This window comes from Leptidea sinapis, chromosome 35 (assembly GCF_905404315.1).
Source record: "Leptidea sinapis chromosome 35, ilLepSina1.1, whole genome shotgun sequence".
Classification (NCBI taxonomy): domain Eukaryota; kingdom Metazoa; phylum Arthropoda; class Insecta; order Lepidoptera; family Pieridae; genus Leptidea; species Leptidea sinapis.
The window spans coordinates 9,598,754-9,614,694 of record NC_066299.1 but is presented as its reverse complement, the minus strand read 5'-3'; the positions used below and the strand labels follow the sequence as shown (position 1 = coordinate 9,614,694).

Sequence of the window (15,941 nt, the reverse complement as noted above, 5' to 3'; positions counted from 1 at the left end):
AATGTTTTAAATCATTTTTCAATATACTTGATGACAAGAAAAACCTCCGTTAGATTTATCTTCAGGGATCTCAACAGAATATGATAGATTCCGTAAAACGGGGTGATTAGGGATCCAGGGGTGAATAGGGATAAAATCAAAATTGAACCTGAGACGAGAAATTTATTTGCTTACCATAGATTACTACATACTTTTTGGAAGAAAATCGTAGTAGAATATATACTCTCTAGGTTGGCAGCATTTGTTTAACATGAAGTCAAGCAATTCGGCGTAAGATTCACTACTGAAGTTGTTGCTCTGTTACCGGTGTTTTTTTGTGGTTCTAAACTTTCGAGATAAATATATTTTTTTAGAACTATTTGAGCTAGTTTAGTTTTATTACGGTATATTAGTTATTTCTAGAGACGTTACATAAAGGGTGAGTACAATTTAAGCGCTTATTTGTAAATTTAACGGTTAAAAGTGGGTGGAGATACTTTTTATCGAAATTTGAGGTGAATAGGACCGCCGAATGGGGTGTATAGGGATGGTTAGTAAGTCTAATAGGGACGCCATATTTGGTTAATAGTGACGAGCTTAGTGACTCAATGGAAATGTAGAAGGGTCAATAGGGACAGGGCTGTCACCACAATGTTCTTGTTTTTTATCATATAAATAGTTACAAATTTAAACATGCAAAGATTATTAATACATGATAACTAAAAAGTAAAAAATAAATTATGACGAGTAGTAATTATGAGGGGGTACAACACCTTTACAATTCAAAGAAATCGTTACTTAAGATGTGGATATATAGCAAGAGCATGTGTTATGATAATTCTAATAAGCACAAGCTCAGCTTGGATAGTTACATGGTTCCATTAAGAAGTTCCGATGCCCACCTTCCGACTTAATCACCAGATAAGTTTGCTGGTACTATTGTGATTCCATGTGAATTTGGTTAGTTATAATATATTTTTAATGCAATAGGTAGACAAACGAGTTTATATTTGTTGAACAATAATAAGAAATAAGTGCAATTCTATCATTAAATCTCTTTCTTTTTTCAGATAACATCTATTTTTGGACAACGCCGCGTGATTACCAAACTAGTCGAAACACAAATTATAAAAATGACGATTCTGTAATAGAAATAGCACTACACGAGTACAATAGCTCTGACCTTTCCTTTAAAGATGTTTCACGGAAATACGATATACCGAAATCAGTCCTGCATCGACACAACACCCGTGTCATGAAAAAACAAGGAGGCCAAACTGCCCTAAGCCGGGCTGAAGAAGCGTACTTAGTAGAGTACGTAAATGTATGTTCAGAATGGGGATATCCTCTAGAACCCATTGATTTTAGATTGCTGATAAAAGGATACCTGGATAAAATGGGAGTTGATATCAAAAGGTTCAAAAATAATTTGCCAGGTCCTGGTTTTATGTCATGTTTTCTTAAAAGGCATAAAAATAAAATTAGCAAAAGATTCAGTCAAAATACAAAGAGAGCAAGAGCAGCTGTTTCACCAGAAACCATCGATGAATATTTTAGAAAACTTGAAACGTCTCTTCGAGGCACACCACCTGCTAACATTGATAATTACGATGAGACCAACCTCAGCGATGACCCAGGACGTCAGAGTGCTGGTTAAGAGAACAGTCAAATACCCTGAAAGGGTAATGAACCATACAAAGGGTTCCACATCTCTTATGATGACTTCTGCAGCCGACGGCACTCTTCTACCCCCATATGTTGTATATAAATTGCAAAATATGTACGATACGTGGCGGCAAAATGGACATAAATATTGTAGGTACAACTGCACACCTTCCGGCTCGTTCGATGGTAATATTTTCTAGGACTGGGTTTGAACTATTGCAATGCCGTATTTCAGTGATAAAATTGGATCTAAAATTTTTATAGGTGATAACCTGGCCTCTTATTTATACTTAATATAATAATTAATATGTTAATTATAATACTTTAAGTATAGTATGTTGATTAAAAAAAGATTTTAATACTTCTATAATGTTGATTATTACAGTGATTTTATATTTTTGAATTCATTTGTATTATTTAACCTTTACCCGACTGTGCAAAATAATGGTAATATTTGACCTAGCTCGTGACAACCCTGACTGTTTTTTTCTATTGTCCCATAGCTGATCCCTATTAACCCCTCTAAGAGTTTAAATAGGGATGGGCAACATTTTAAGCTATCATGAGTAATTCGTAAATTTTATAAGTTCTTTCTACATTTTATCTAATAGAGATAGTTTTAACTCAAGTTTTTAAATATAAATAACATAGGTTTTATAGAAAGAAATCAGAGAAAATGTCATCTAAAATCTAGTTTCGTCCCCATTGACCCCGTTTTACGGTTCTCCCAGGGGTGGGACAGACACCTTAAAGTGACGTTTTCAGAAGACTGTAGTGCCATCTGTTAGTTGGCCCGAAAATGAAAGCTTTGGCAGCTGTCACTCGCTTTGAAACCTCAACTTTTGTTTATTTGTGTTACTGCCCACTGGTCATAGAATGGCGGCTACGCCTAGCGTTTCCATATGTATGTAGCTCTCGTGTTCCATTTTGCACATTTACACTACTAAATCTATCCTTTTTGTTCTATGTTGTGACAAAATTAGATAACTTACTCTTCGCGCAATTTCAACATGGTATAAAATTGCAATACCTACATTAAAAAGTAGAGTAAGTTATTTAATTGCGTCACAACATTAAAAATGAATTTTATAATTTCGAGCTTATACAACGTGAATCAAAAAGGGTATAACATCTCTTCAATGCTACGTTATATAAGTCATATGCAATAGTATTGTGATGTTTAAATTTGAATAAATAAAATAAATAAGAATAAAAAAAGCCCCTACAAAATAAAAATATTATTTTTTAATTTCTTTTCTCAGACAACCCTAACTTTTAAAGAGACCGCCATTTAATATGGGCGGAGCCGTTGTTTGTAAACAAAATTAGGTAACCTACCTACGGGCTAAAACATTAGGTATTCGATAATAATAGGACATACCAATCTTGCTGCGCAGCTTTTTAACACTCCTTGAGTTTCACAATAAATACACAGAAAACACCACATCACGTCATGTCGATTATGTTTTAGGTAGTTAAGTACCTAAGTAGATACCTAGTTATTTGATCACTAGTACATTCAAAACAGCCCAGGTACATCACACATGATACAGTTATAAGGAGGTACGTAGGTTTTGCAGCAACACCACTAAAGGAAGGGTTCAATCATGCACCAATCTTCGGAAACAGGCGTATGAGGGAAGCCTCCTATTCCGGTACCGACGCGGACGGTGGTACAATTCGCGAGCTGCGACCAGATTGTTATTTGTCACCGCACCAACACACAATATCATGTCGTAATATTCATTGTTCCCATAATCTGCCATGATTATCATACGAAAATACTGCAATCCAAAAGTCCCACGCGACGATCTAACAAACATGAATGTCGGAACATAACTAAAGTATAAAAATTATTAAATAAAATGTCCATGAAATTTGGTATTATGAATTATGATTAAGGGGTATGCACACTCGCCGAAATAACACCTGGCTTGTATTTTTTATGGAAAGGGAAGACAAACGAACGTACGGGTTACCTGGTGTTAAGTAATCACCGCCGCTCACATTCTCTTGCAACACCAGAGGAATCACAGGAGCGTTTTCGGCCTTTAAGGAAGGTGTATGCGTTTTATTGAAGGTACCCATGTCGTATCATCCCGGAAACACCGCACAAGGAAGTTCATACATAAGAAAGCTCCTTGAAAACCACACTGTGGACGACCGAATTCGGCGGCAGGAATCAGGTGAAACAGCTCTTAGGAACACTCCCCATGATAAATGCGGTAGAAGACACACAATGAGGCGATGTCTCTACGCAACGCCAAGTGATCCAGCCGTTCACGGAACACTGGGTCCCCGGGTATACGAGCAAATTTGAGTCTTCTGTGAGTTAAATTGGACAAGGTTTATATTTACCCACATAATAGGGGCAAGCCTCCACATTTCTAAACTCTGGGCTGCTACTCAGAAATTTCTTACTAAAAACCCAATGCTTTGCAAATGCCCGGCCCGGGAATGAAATACCTACCTATCTATTATTAATACGAGAATGGTCAAAGACATCCATTTTTGACTAAAGTTATCCGTGAAGAACAATTTCTTTCTTAGGAGCCTATTAGAATTATCTTTACTGGATAATACATTTTTTTGTGTTAAGAAGGGACAAGACGAGCTGGAAATTCAGCGAATGGTAATTGATACGCCCTGCCCAATACAATGCAGTGCCGATCAAGAGTTAAGAAATATCCAAAAACGCGTGCTGAACTACAATTGCGCTCGTCACCTTGAGACATCAATCATTCAAATAATCGTACATTAAAGTGCTTAGGCAATAACTTATCAAAAATGAGAACTCATTTAATTACCAACACAACAAAAATATCTTTAATTAAACATGGTCCGGTGTGTAGGTTCCTTTACAATCGGCACACCCTTTGATTTTACAAACACATAAACATTCTCCAATCACAGAGCAGTAAATATTTGAATCATGATATTCACATTCACACAATTCAAAGAGTAAACATTAATACTTTTTTACAGATAGGCCGAACTTTTTATCCTAAAAATATGCATTACAGTGTTTCATAATTGGATTAGAATTACATATCTTTATTGGTAATTAAAGTAAATACAAATTTAGAATGATTTTCAATGTCAGCTAAAAAAAATGCACATACAAAATAACTTCGTCTTCATGGCAAAATGAGATTATAATTTTCCTCACAGGTGCAATGAGCAGTAGGCATTTTACTATTATCTGATATTATCTACCTACGTTATTCATCTGTTTTAGGTCAAAGAGAGTTCAGAAAAACAGCTGATAAGGGTTGCGGGATGCATAGTTTTTGCGAAAACTGTGGACTTTAAATATTGTATTTAAATATAACGCTAATAATTCATTTCTGACTTCACATAGTCATTAGAGATGACCTAAGGAATGTAGGGTTCAAAGCCTATGCTTTGAACCCTACATTCCTTAGGTCATACTATATACCCTTTTTGATTCACGTTGTATATAGTTATTTTCGGGGCCAATCTCAAGATGGCGCCAGCTTTCAAATAGACAGCTCATAATGCATAGAGAGGGCTCTCTTTTCCCTATATATTATTAAACTCTTTGGATTCTCTTTTATTTTTAATGAAAAATAAACGAGAGCAACATTTTCGCTTTTTTTTTAATACAAGCTGGACACAAAGCCAAAGACAATTTATTACCAGTTTATACCTATCTATACTAGTTTAGAGACTGAGCATATGTGAGAATATGTGGAAGATATATGGAAGATATGATTTATTAAAAAGTTACACGATATATGTACAAAATCCTTAAAACTAGTTACCCAATTACAATCGTTACTTAAAAAATATTTACAAGTTCAGAATTTTCTGAACTTGTGTGTGTATTAACACACCTATACTAGAGCTTACATTTTAATCAATAGTAAAAGAATTCATTCAATAAGATTTGAGAATAATATTATGTGTTCTATCACGCTCTAAAACTAATGCTATCGCAGTTTGTGTAAACTCGCGTCGAACCTCGATCATACGATGTCAACGAGCATTCCGCACCTACGCTATTGCTCATTGATTAAAATTGCATGAATAGCGATCGACGCCCGAGTCCCCACGGTTATAAATATAGGCAGATGCTCTTGCGTCCACTAGCACGGCGATTGGCAACCGTACTGCCATATTCACTCGTGCTCGTTGTCAACCTAGCTCTCTGAGTCGCTTTATTTTTAAAGCTACCCTCAGAAAGCGCCGCGCCATCATCCGTGGTGCGAGGACGCCGTCACCAGCTCCGATCTCCGGCTACGTAGCTGCCCACCAGCGGGATCCCCCGGAGAACGGCACAACTGCAGGGAGGGATGTGCTGCTAGCCTTGAGCAGTGAAGTACGGTCCCAGCTCCACAGACGTTGGAGCCCGACGCTATGTCTTCGAAGAAGTCCAAGAAAAAGAAGCCGTCCGTCGTGCGACCACAATCGCCGATGGACACGACGCCTATCGCTTCCGCGCCGCACATCAGCGCAGAACCGCCGCGAGCGCCTGCCGCGTCTAAAACACGCGTTGCGCCCAGCAAGACGCCACAGCAGACCCGCGACGACACGGCAGTCGAGACCATCCAGTGCGCTCCCCTGAAGCCTAAGACCGAATCCCTAGCACACAACATTATGTTGTGTAGCCATAGCTTGCTCAACTTCGCAGTTGCGCACTTTGGTCTGAGGTCGGGTGTTAAGGCGGAATACGCGCGTCTGGTCACGACCGCCTGCCACGCGGTTGAAAAGAAGCTCTCTCCAAACTATCATTCTATTAGTGTGGAGAGCATTCTCGAAGAGATGCAGACCTACAGCGCACCTCCATCGACTTGCAGCCAGCGCTCATCAACAGATGAGCACACCCGTATACGGGCGAGCACACCTGAGCTGCCGCCACAGAATACATCCCCAACTGCGAGCTTCGCCGCAGTTGCATCGTCTCCCGGCCGCCAAATGGAGACGCAGACTGCCCCCACGGCCACCACCGGCCCCACGGCCGCCGCCACCACCCGAAAGGGAAAAATGCCGACGCTGACGGTTGAAGAAATGCCCGTATGGATCCCACACATGAAGATCCTGCGCGAGAAGTTGGGTCGGAACGCAAACGCCCGTCCATACCGCAGAGGGATCCGCTTCCTGCCAGCGGACGAAGAAGAATACAGAGTGGTACAGCAGTACCTCTCAAGTCAAGAGGATCTCACGATCAAGGAGATGCAGACCTACAGCGCACCTCCATCGACCTGCAGCCAGCACCCATCAACAGGTGAGCACACCCGTATACGGGCAAGCTCACCTGAGATGCCACCACAAAATGCATCCCCAACTGCGAGTTTCGCCGCAGTTGTATCGACTCCCGGCCACCAAATGAAGACGCAGACTGTCCCCACGGCCACTACCGGCCCCACGGCCGCCGACACCACCCGCAAGGGAAGAATGCCGCCGCTGGTGGTTGAAGAAATGCCCAACGGGATCCAACACTTCAAGATCCTGCGCGAGAAGTTGGGTCGGCCCCCAAATGCCCGCCCTTTCGGCAAAGGGGTCCGCTTCCTGCCAGCGGACGAAGCAGAGTATAGAGTGGTACAACAGTACCTCTCAAGTCAAGAAGAAACCGCGAAGCTCCCCTGGTTCAGTTACTCGTTGCCGGCAGATCGCAGACTTAAGTTTGCGATTCGGGGCCTGCCGGTTGACACTGAACCAGCAGATATTGAAGATGCTTTGCACTCACGGGGGTACAGTCCCGAGTACTGCCGGCGAGTGCAAGCAAGAAGAGGCCGGCCAGGATGTATATATTTTATAATCCTGAAGAGATCTCCTGGAATTATGATATATGCGATAACTGAATTACTCAACATGGCGGGCATTAAGGTAGAACCGTGGCGCTCGAAGAAAGGGCCAGCACAGTGCCACCGCTGCCAGGGCTTCCGACACTCGTCGCACGGCTGCCATCGGCAGCAAGCTTGCGTACGATGTGGCGGACCGCATCCAGCCAAAGACTGCAGCCGTCCACTGACGGAACCCGCCACCTGCGTAAACTGCGGTGGACCCCACCCGGCAAGCAACACAAGCTGCCGGGTCTACAAAGAAGAGGCGCGCAACAGACGCGCAAGCACGGTTACGCGCACCGGCTCCAGAAAGCCTGTTGCCTCCCCCACGCCGCCCCTCCCACAAGTCGAGGAAAAAAATGAGGAATATGAAACTACCCGCAGTGGGTTTTTTTGTAGATACCCGCAACAACCATGAAGAGTTGTTGCGCCCAGAAAGAAGCGATCCAGAGCCAACCCCACGTCCAGAAGACGTGGCGGCAGACGAATCCATACCCATGGCCTCGGCAAATCAAGCCCTGCCTCGAGTGGCCAAAGGAAAAAAGAAACCTAAGAGTACCCGCATAATGGAAAAACCACCATTGCGAAGTGAGGACATAAGTGATGAGGCATTTGGAATGTTGGGCACCTTCATAAAAGCATTCCAACTAGAACACTTAGTCCCGGAAGTCTTGAAGCCGAAAATCCTCGCCGACCAGCTGATCGTCCCGTGTATCCTTCCTACGGGGCTCGATCGCTCGGGACAAGCGGGGGCGCCAACCAAGAAGCCAAATGAAGAAAGTAAAGATGAAAAACGGAAGGAAAAACGTCATGGGGGACGTAAGAACCCCACCCCAATGACCTGGACATAGTCATATCCAGCGCTGATACCTGATGCAGGAGGCTATCGCCTCGATCATCATCCCCCACGCGCCCTTCGGGCGCGCGTGAGATGACATCACGTGTGTCCCGACGCGTCATTCGAGGACGCTCGGCCTTGCTGTGCGGTTGTGTAACGCGGAGCATATGACTGATCACGTGAGTATATCTGCGGTCGTCGAGAGAAAGTACGATGCTTGAAATTTCACTGCGATGACTACTGGTGATCTGTATGATTCTATGAGTTGATGTACAGCATTATGAAATGGTGTTTATCAGAGCTAATATTACGTTATATAAAATAAAATATTCTTGTCAGATCTAATATTACGTTATATAAAATAAAATGTTCTTGTCAGAACGAATCTTTCGGCATACGCTTATTACAGTTATTATGCACGATTACTATTTCTACGATCTATAATGCTAAGATACAAGTTAGGTATTAGACATTTGTATTAATTGATATTATTGGTTATAGGTACAGCTACAGGAGTCCCCTTCAAGTGAAACGCACCGGCAATTTGATGTGTCGGCCTGTCCTTGACATTTTGATAGGCTGGGACGTCAAGTTGTTCGTAGGGTCCGGTAACGTGGTATTTTGGGTATTGGTGGTATGTTTGTTAGGTATGGTATCGGTAAGGTTTTGGGTAACTTATACAGGTAAAGGTAATGAATATAATGTATTGTTTTCTTCAGTTTCATTTAATAAATATGCAGGTTTTAAACGGTCGATCGATATGTTTGTTTGTTGACCTGGTAACTGAATGGTATAAACTTTACCGCTTCGTTTGATAACACGGTACGGTCCTTCATATGGTGTTTGTAATGGTGGTAACACATGACTGCATGTATGTAAGTGTTGATGAACAAATATGTGTTTGTTATTACGATGTGAAGTAGGTGAGTGTGGTTTATTAGCTGCGATATGGGTACTTAACTTATCAACGTAGGTATGATCCAATGAGGTAGATGATGTTTGTGTGTTTATGTCGAAGAAATCACTTGGTAGACGAAGGTTATTGCCGTATGTTAGTTCGGCGGCGCTAACGCCTGTGCCCGATCGTAGGACTGCGCGCAGGCCTAATAATACGGTTGGCAGTTCATTGACCCATGCACAGGTGTTCGTTAACCTTGAACGAAGGGCTGTCTTTAAGCAACGATGAAAGCGTTCTACCTTTCCGTTACTCTTTGGGTTATAGTACTTCGTATCCGTTTAACTACCATAGTTTTCATGAGGTTGGTAAACAGAGAGCTTTCGAATTGTCGACCTTGATCGCTTGTTAGTGTCGCTGGGCATCCAAATCTTGAGATCCAGTTATTGTATATGATATCTGCAATTGTCTCGGCTGTAATGTTGTCGCTAGGGATTGCCTCAGGCCAACCAGTATGTCTGTCGATCATTGTTATCAGATAACGATGTCCTTGAGCAGAGGTAGGTAGAGGTCCAACAATATCTATGTATATATGCTGAAAAGGATCGCTAGCGTCAAAATATTGAATTTTGCTGATTGTGTGGCGTTGTATTTTACTTTTCTGACAATTTATACAAGTTTTACTCCACTTCCCGATGTCGATATTCATTGTAGGCCTAAAGAATTTTTTAGATATTAATTTACGTGATGTTCGTATTCCTGGGTATATTATGTACACTATTAAAAATTTGTTTGCAGAATTCTGTAGGTATGTAAGGACGTACATGACTTGTTGATGTTTCGCAATATAATTCTAGGTTCGTGTTAGGTACATTTATTTTCTTGAAGGTTAAGTTTGGTTGTTGAATGAGTTGTGTTATGCTGCTATCTCTCTCTTGTGCATTTGCTATCTCGCTGTAGTCGATCGTAGGTGATGAGGTTATTGTTTCTATGCGACTTAATGCGTCGGCAATAATATTGTTTTTTCCACTGATGTGTCGAATATCGGTTGTGAATTCACTGATGAATAATAATTGGCGCGTTCGGCGTGACGTTTCGTTTGCAGTATGTGTTTTATTAATAGCGAATGTGAGGGGTTTGTGGTCTGTGAATATAATTAATTCACGTCCTTCAAACATCTTACGGAAATGTTTCACTGACTTATAGACGGCAGAGAGTTCTCTGTCATACGCTGAGTATTTCTTCTCCGCCTCTGAGAATTTCTTTGAGAAGTAAAGTTGCCAATTATTTTCGATGTATTGTTGTAGGACGGCACCTACTGCATTGTCAGACGCATCGCAGAATATTGCGATAGGGGCATCATGTGATGGGTGAGCGAGTAAGGTAGCTTTGGATATACTATTCTTGCACTCTTCGAATGATTGTGATGCTTCGTCGGTCCATTCAATTATTGTTTTATCACGTTTCTTGACATGGTGTAGGTAAGCGTTTAGCGGAGCTTGTATTGATGCAGCATTCGGTATGTGGTCACGATAGAAATTTAACATGCCTAGAAATCGTTAAGACGATTTCCTTCTATAGTTTTCGGTTTTGAATATTCGGTAATGGCTTTAATCTTCTCTTCTGGTGGCTGTATACCGTTTTTTGATATGATGTATCCAAGAAATTTGACTTCCGTTTGGCCTAAGTTACACTTCGCGGGGTTGATAGTGATACCGTTTTCTTCCAATCTTCTAAGAACTGTTCTTAGGTGATCGCGATGCTCAGTCTCGTTTGCTGAGGCTATGAGTAAATCGTCGATGAATGGGAAAACGTAGTCTAATCCACGGAGCACTTCGTGAACAAATCGCTGATATGTTTGTCCCGCATTCTTCAGACCAGGACACATGCGAGGAAATTCGAATAAACCCATTGGTGTGATGATAGCTGTCTTCTCTATGTCCTGTTCCCTGGTCTTCAATTGTTTTCCAGACAGATGATGGGTGAAGTCCTTGACTCTCGGCACTGGATAACGATAGGGTTTGGTTATGCTGTTCAATCGTCTATAATCACCACATAGCCGTATATCTCCATTCTTCTTAGGTACTATATGGAGTGGTGAAGACCATGGACTTTTACTCGGTCTGCAGAGTTCTGGTTGCATCATGTTTTCGAATTCTTTCTTCACTATTTCATAACGATGAGGTGGAATGGGACGAGCACGGCAATATAATGGAGGTCCTTGTGTTTCAATATAATGTTCCACGTTAATTTTTGGCGATAATTGCATCGATGTTAATCTCGTGGTACCGGGGAATTCGGCGAGTATCGCGTGGTACGGGGCCTGTATATCGATACTTCGTATTGTGGGTGAGGTCGTTGACATTATTGGCGCGTTAATTTTAAGACTTGTGACGGCATCAATTAATCTTCGATTTTTTAAGTCTACGATAAGTTGATGGTGGTTGAGAAAATCGGCACCTAATATAGGTTTCGTGACGTCAGCTACAATAAACTTCCACTTGTATGGTCGACGGAGGTTGAGATCGAGTTCTAATGTTTTCTCACCATAAGTCGATATTGTTGTGTTGTTTGCAGTGTACAATTTAAATGGTAGAGGCGTTGCTTTCAGGCCTAGTTTTCTTGGTAGGACGGATATATTAGCACCGGTATCTACTAAGAATGACATCTTTGTTTTCTTGTCTGTGACAAATAGACGGTATGAAGTGTGAAGGACGCCGGGTTCCGCGGCAGCTAACGTCCGTTCTAGTTTCCCGATGGCTCTTTCTTGAAGCTGCAGGGCGTAGTACAACGTCGTGCTTCACTACCAAATCGGCGATGGTAATAACAGTAAAGTGTTGGTGAGCTATTGAGTGTGCGGGAACGGTGTTGTGACGAAGTTCTATTGCGAGATGACGAGCGAAATCGGTGGCGATGATAGTGTTGAGATGGCCTTGACTTGAGTTCGGCGACTTCTAGTGATAGTTTTCGTATCTCGTTAATAAGGAGTTGTGTGTGATCTACCTGATTTGACGTCGATGATTCTGGACCTGATGCTGGTGGCTGGCTGGAGACGGCTGCTACCTCCTGGATTTGCTCCATCATTGTGTCAGCAAGCAACGCTAGTTCCTCCAGCGTGGACTTCGCGCTGAATGACTCGCTGACAGCGAACACGGAGCGGACGTGGGCTGGCAGCAGCTTAATCCACATCATGCGGAGGGTGGAGTCGGTAACCTTGTCTCTTGTAAGGTTACGCATGCGTCGCAGTAGCTGTGAAGGCTTCTGGTCTCCAAGCTCCATCTCGGCGAGTAGCTTCTGGAACTTGCGGCTGTCGTATTCTTCATACACCGATATGAGACGTTCCTTGATTGCTGAATATTGTTTGTCTCTCGGTATGTTAAATAGGATGTCAGAGACTTGTCGATGTCAGCCTTTTCTAATTGGACGAGCATCATCTGTGTCAGCTGGGCTTGACTCCTCTTGAGATCATCGGTGGCAGCTTCAAAGCTGTGATACCACAATCGCGGATTTTCCCGCCAAAATGGGGGTATGCGCATCGACAGTGAAATTGTGGAGATTTCTGTCGCGGTTGGCGCTGGGAGTGGCTGAGCCTGGTTTGTGTCTTCCATTTCTCCGTCGGGTTGATATTCCTCGAGCAGAGATTCGTCGAACAGGAATTCGTCGTTTCGGCGAGCTGGTGAAGCTGTTCTTCGATGTGTAGCCGGGCAGAGGTTCGGTGTTCTTCTGTTCTTGCTTCCTTCCGTCGGCGTTCTTGTTCGGGCTTCTTCCGTCGGTGTTCTTATTCGGGCTTCCTTCCGTCGGTGTTCTTGTTCGGGGTCCTTCCGTCGGTGTTCTTGTTCGGTGTCACCACTTTAGAGACTGAGCGTTTGGCGATTAAATAAAACAACTGCTTGACTGTGAGGAATATGTGGAAGATATATGGAAGATATGATTTTTTTTTTGCACCCAAGCAAGGGAATGGGCTACCCTCCGGGATAACGACGGGAGGGAGGTGGTGAATGCTCATGCATACCAACGCAGCCTAAGTCTGCGTTGGTTATGTGGGACTCACGTGAAAACCTAGGTGCCTACCGATTAAACACCACCTGCAGTTGGCTTTGGGCAGGTGCCCTCTAAGCCTACATCGAAGGCGACCTTCTCTTGGGGAGAGAGAGGCGCAAGCGGCACTCCCTATGGAGTTTCCGCTGGGATATTGCACAGAAGGTGCTATCTAATTGGGACTAGTGACATCAGAAGGATGATCACAAACTAGAGGTGAATCTAAATGCGTCTGATTATCCCCGCTTCTTATCTTCACAAACGTAACTTTCGTTAGGGGGATCGGAGAGGACGTGTCTGGGCCTCCTGACTTGATAACGTGAAGGAGGGGGGGCGGTATAATCTGCTGCCTCCTTAATCAGGGGATTTGGGTGATTGTCTGAGGACTTAAAGAAAGTTTCAGACAAGCACTTTAGGTGTTGTTGGATGGTGGGGAGCTCTAAGTCCCGGTGAAGGTCTGCATTTCTATCGCACCAGTGGGCATTGACAGCCTTACGGCAGAAAATGGATAGGACTGTTTGGAGTTTATCTATAATATTGGGTTTCGCATGAGCGAAAACTGGAGCGGCGTAAGTCATAACCAGTCGAATGCAAACCTTGAAGAGTGTTCGCTTGTTCCTAAAAGACATTTTACTGTGCCTACCTAACATACTGTTTAGGCGGTACAGATAGAAGCGGGCGGTTCCGGTCACCTTCTGGACGTGAGGCCTGAAGGTGAGTTGGGAGTCGAGGGTCACACCCAAGTATTTGGCTGTGGACCTGAAGGGGATAGGGTAGCCTAAAAGATGAATGGGTCGATCCCGGCAGAAGCGTCTGCGCTTAAAATCAAAACGGACTGCGGAGCTTTTATCCGGGTTGACCTCAATACGCCATTTCCTAAACCAGTCACCTAGCTCATTAACTGAGCGTTGGAGCCTGGAGAGGACTGAAGATATCTGTTGGGACTGGACGTAGAGAGCGGTATCGTCAGCGAAGAGAGAGAGTTGGACTCCATTTCTAGGGATGGGAATATCGTTGGTATACGATATGTATAGAAGTGGTGAGAGCACTGAGCCCTGTGGTACCCCAGCCATGAGCAGGCGAGGGGAGGAGAAGACACCTTCGTGTCTGAAACGAAAGGTACGTTTGTGAAGATAAGAAGCCACTATGCGGACTAATCGGGATGGGAGGCCTAGAGCGTGGAGTTTATATATTAGGCCTTCGTGCCAGACTTTGTTAAAAGCCTTGGCGACGTCGAAGAAGACAGCGATTGTCTTCTTACGTTTGGGATAGAACCCGCTGTAGATGTACTCTACAATGCGGTGGACTTGTTTAGGACAAGAGTGTTTAGCACGAAAGCCGAATTGTTGATGTATTATTTAGGGAGGACCGTCCGTTGGAAAGAGATGCTTTCTCATACGGAACAGAATAACCCGTTCAGACTTTCCCCATAGCCTTGAGGAGTCTGATGGGGCGATGGTTGGAGGGGATATTGAGGGGTTTCCCTGGTTTAGGAATCCCTATAACTATGGCCTCTTTCCAAGCGGTTGGAAACAAGCAGTGGTCGAGGCAGGCGTTGAAGAGGAGGACAAGAAAGAAGATCACCTGCTCGGGGAAGTGTTTGAGCGCCAGGTTGGAAATACCGTCGGCTCCTGGAGCTTTGCGAGGTTTTAATCCACGGATGATGGATTTAACCTCCTCTACAGTAGTTGGAATGGGATCGTCGGTGAGAGGCATTGAGTTCAGACGGCTGACCTCATTCTCCACCGACGCTACGTGGAGAGGTTCAAAAGAAGAAGTGCTGGGTGAGCATTGTGAAGCAATGCTTTCAGCAAAACACTCCGCTTTATCCCTGTCCTCGAAAGCTGTACTGCCGTCGGGTGTATCAAAGGCGGAATGTAGAATATTGCGTCAGTACGAAGGGCTTTCGCCACTTTGTAATACGCCTGGTGTGATGGGGAAATGTTCTCCATGAGTGAATCCCAATTGGAATTCCTCAATTCGGAGAGACGTAACCTAACTTGGCTCTGGAGGAAGTTAGCGCGTGACCTATAGTTGGGCGTTGGGTACTTGGCGGCTCTTCTGAGAGCTGCATTCTTGGCTCTAATGAGGTTCATGATATCCAGCGGGAGCTTATGGTTGTTAACCTTAACCACCCGCTCGTTGTGATGGAGAGCGGACTGCACTGTTTGGGTAAGTGCTTATACCGTGATGTCAATCTCATCCGTACTATCGAAATAGTTGGACGAGATTGCATATGGTGAATTGGGGGCATTAAAAGTTGATGCAAGAGACTCCCTATAACCCTCCCAGTTAGTGAGGGTTTTAGGGTGAGTGGTGGTAGGGGTGGGGGCATGGGGCCCAAGCTTGAGGGAGACTGAACGATGGTCGGAGCCCAGGTCATGGAGTGGTTCGATCGCCCGATGGCGATGTCTAAAATATCGGGAGAGTGTGTTACGTTATCCGGGTAGTGTGTTGGAGAGGTGGGACTTAGGACGTCTAAGTCCATATACCTAATTAGACGGCGGAGCTTGATGCCATTCCCGTTTGTGGATAGGCACTTCCAGTCAGTGTGTTTGGAGTTGAAATCTCCAAACAAGATGACTGAGTCACCTAGTGAGAGAAGAGTCTCAAGGTCGCTCTGGAGAGAGATCTTGAGAGTAGGGAGGTAGATTGAGGCTATGATCAGAGACGGATGTCCTGACATGCCCTACTGACAAACGGTTTCTTCCATGTTGGT

At 43.8% G+C, this 15,941-nt stretch overlaps 1 long non-coding RNA gene across 1 annotated transcript; it reads left to right on the top strand.

The window, feature by feature from the left end:
• Nucleotides 1-97: 97 nt before the first annotated feature.
• Nucleotides 98-2,047, top strand: LOC126975283 (uncharacterized). The gene is made up of 2 exons (XR_007731674.1): nucleotides 98-418; nucleotides 1,050-2,047. It is a non-coding gene; the product is annotated as an uncharacterized LOC126975283 (long non-coding RNA).
• The last annotated feature ends 13,894 nt before the right edge of the window (nucleotides 2,048-15,941 follow it).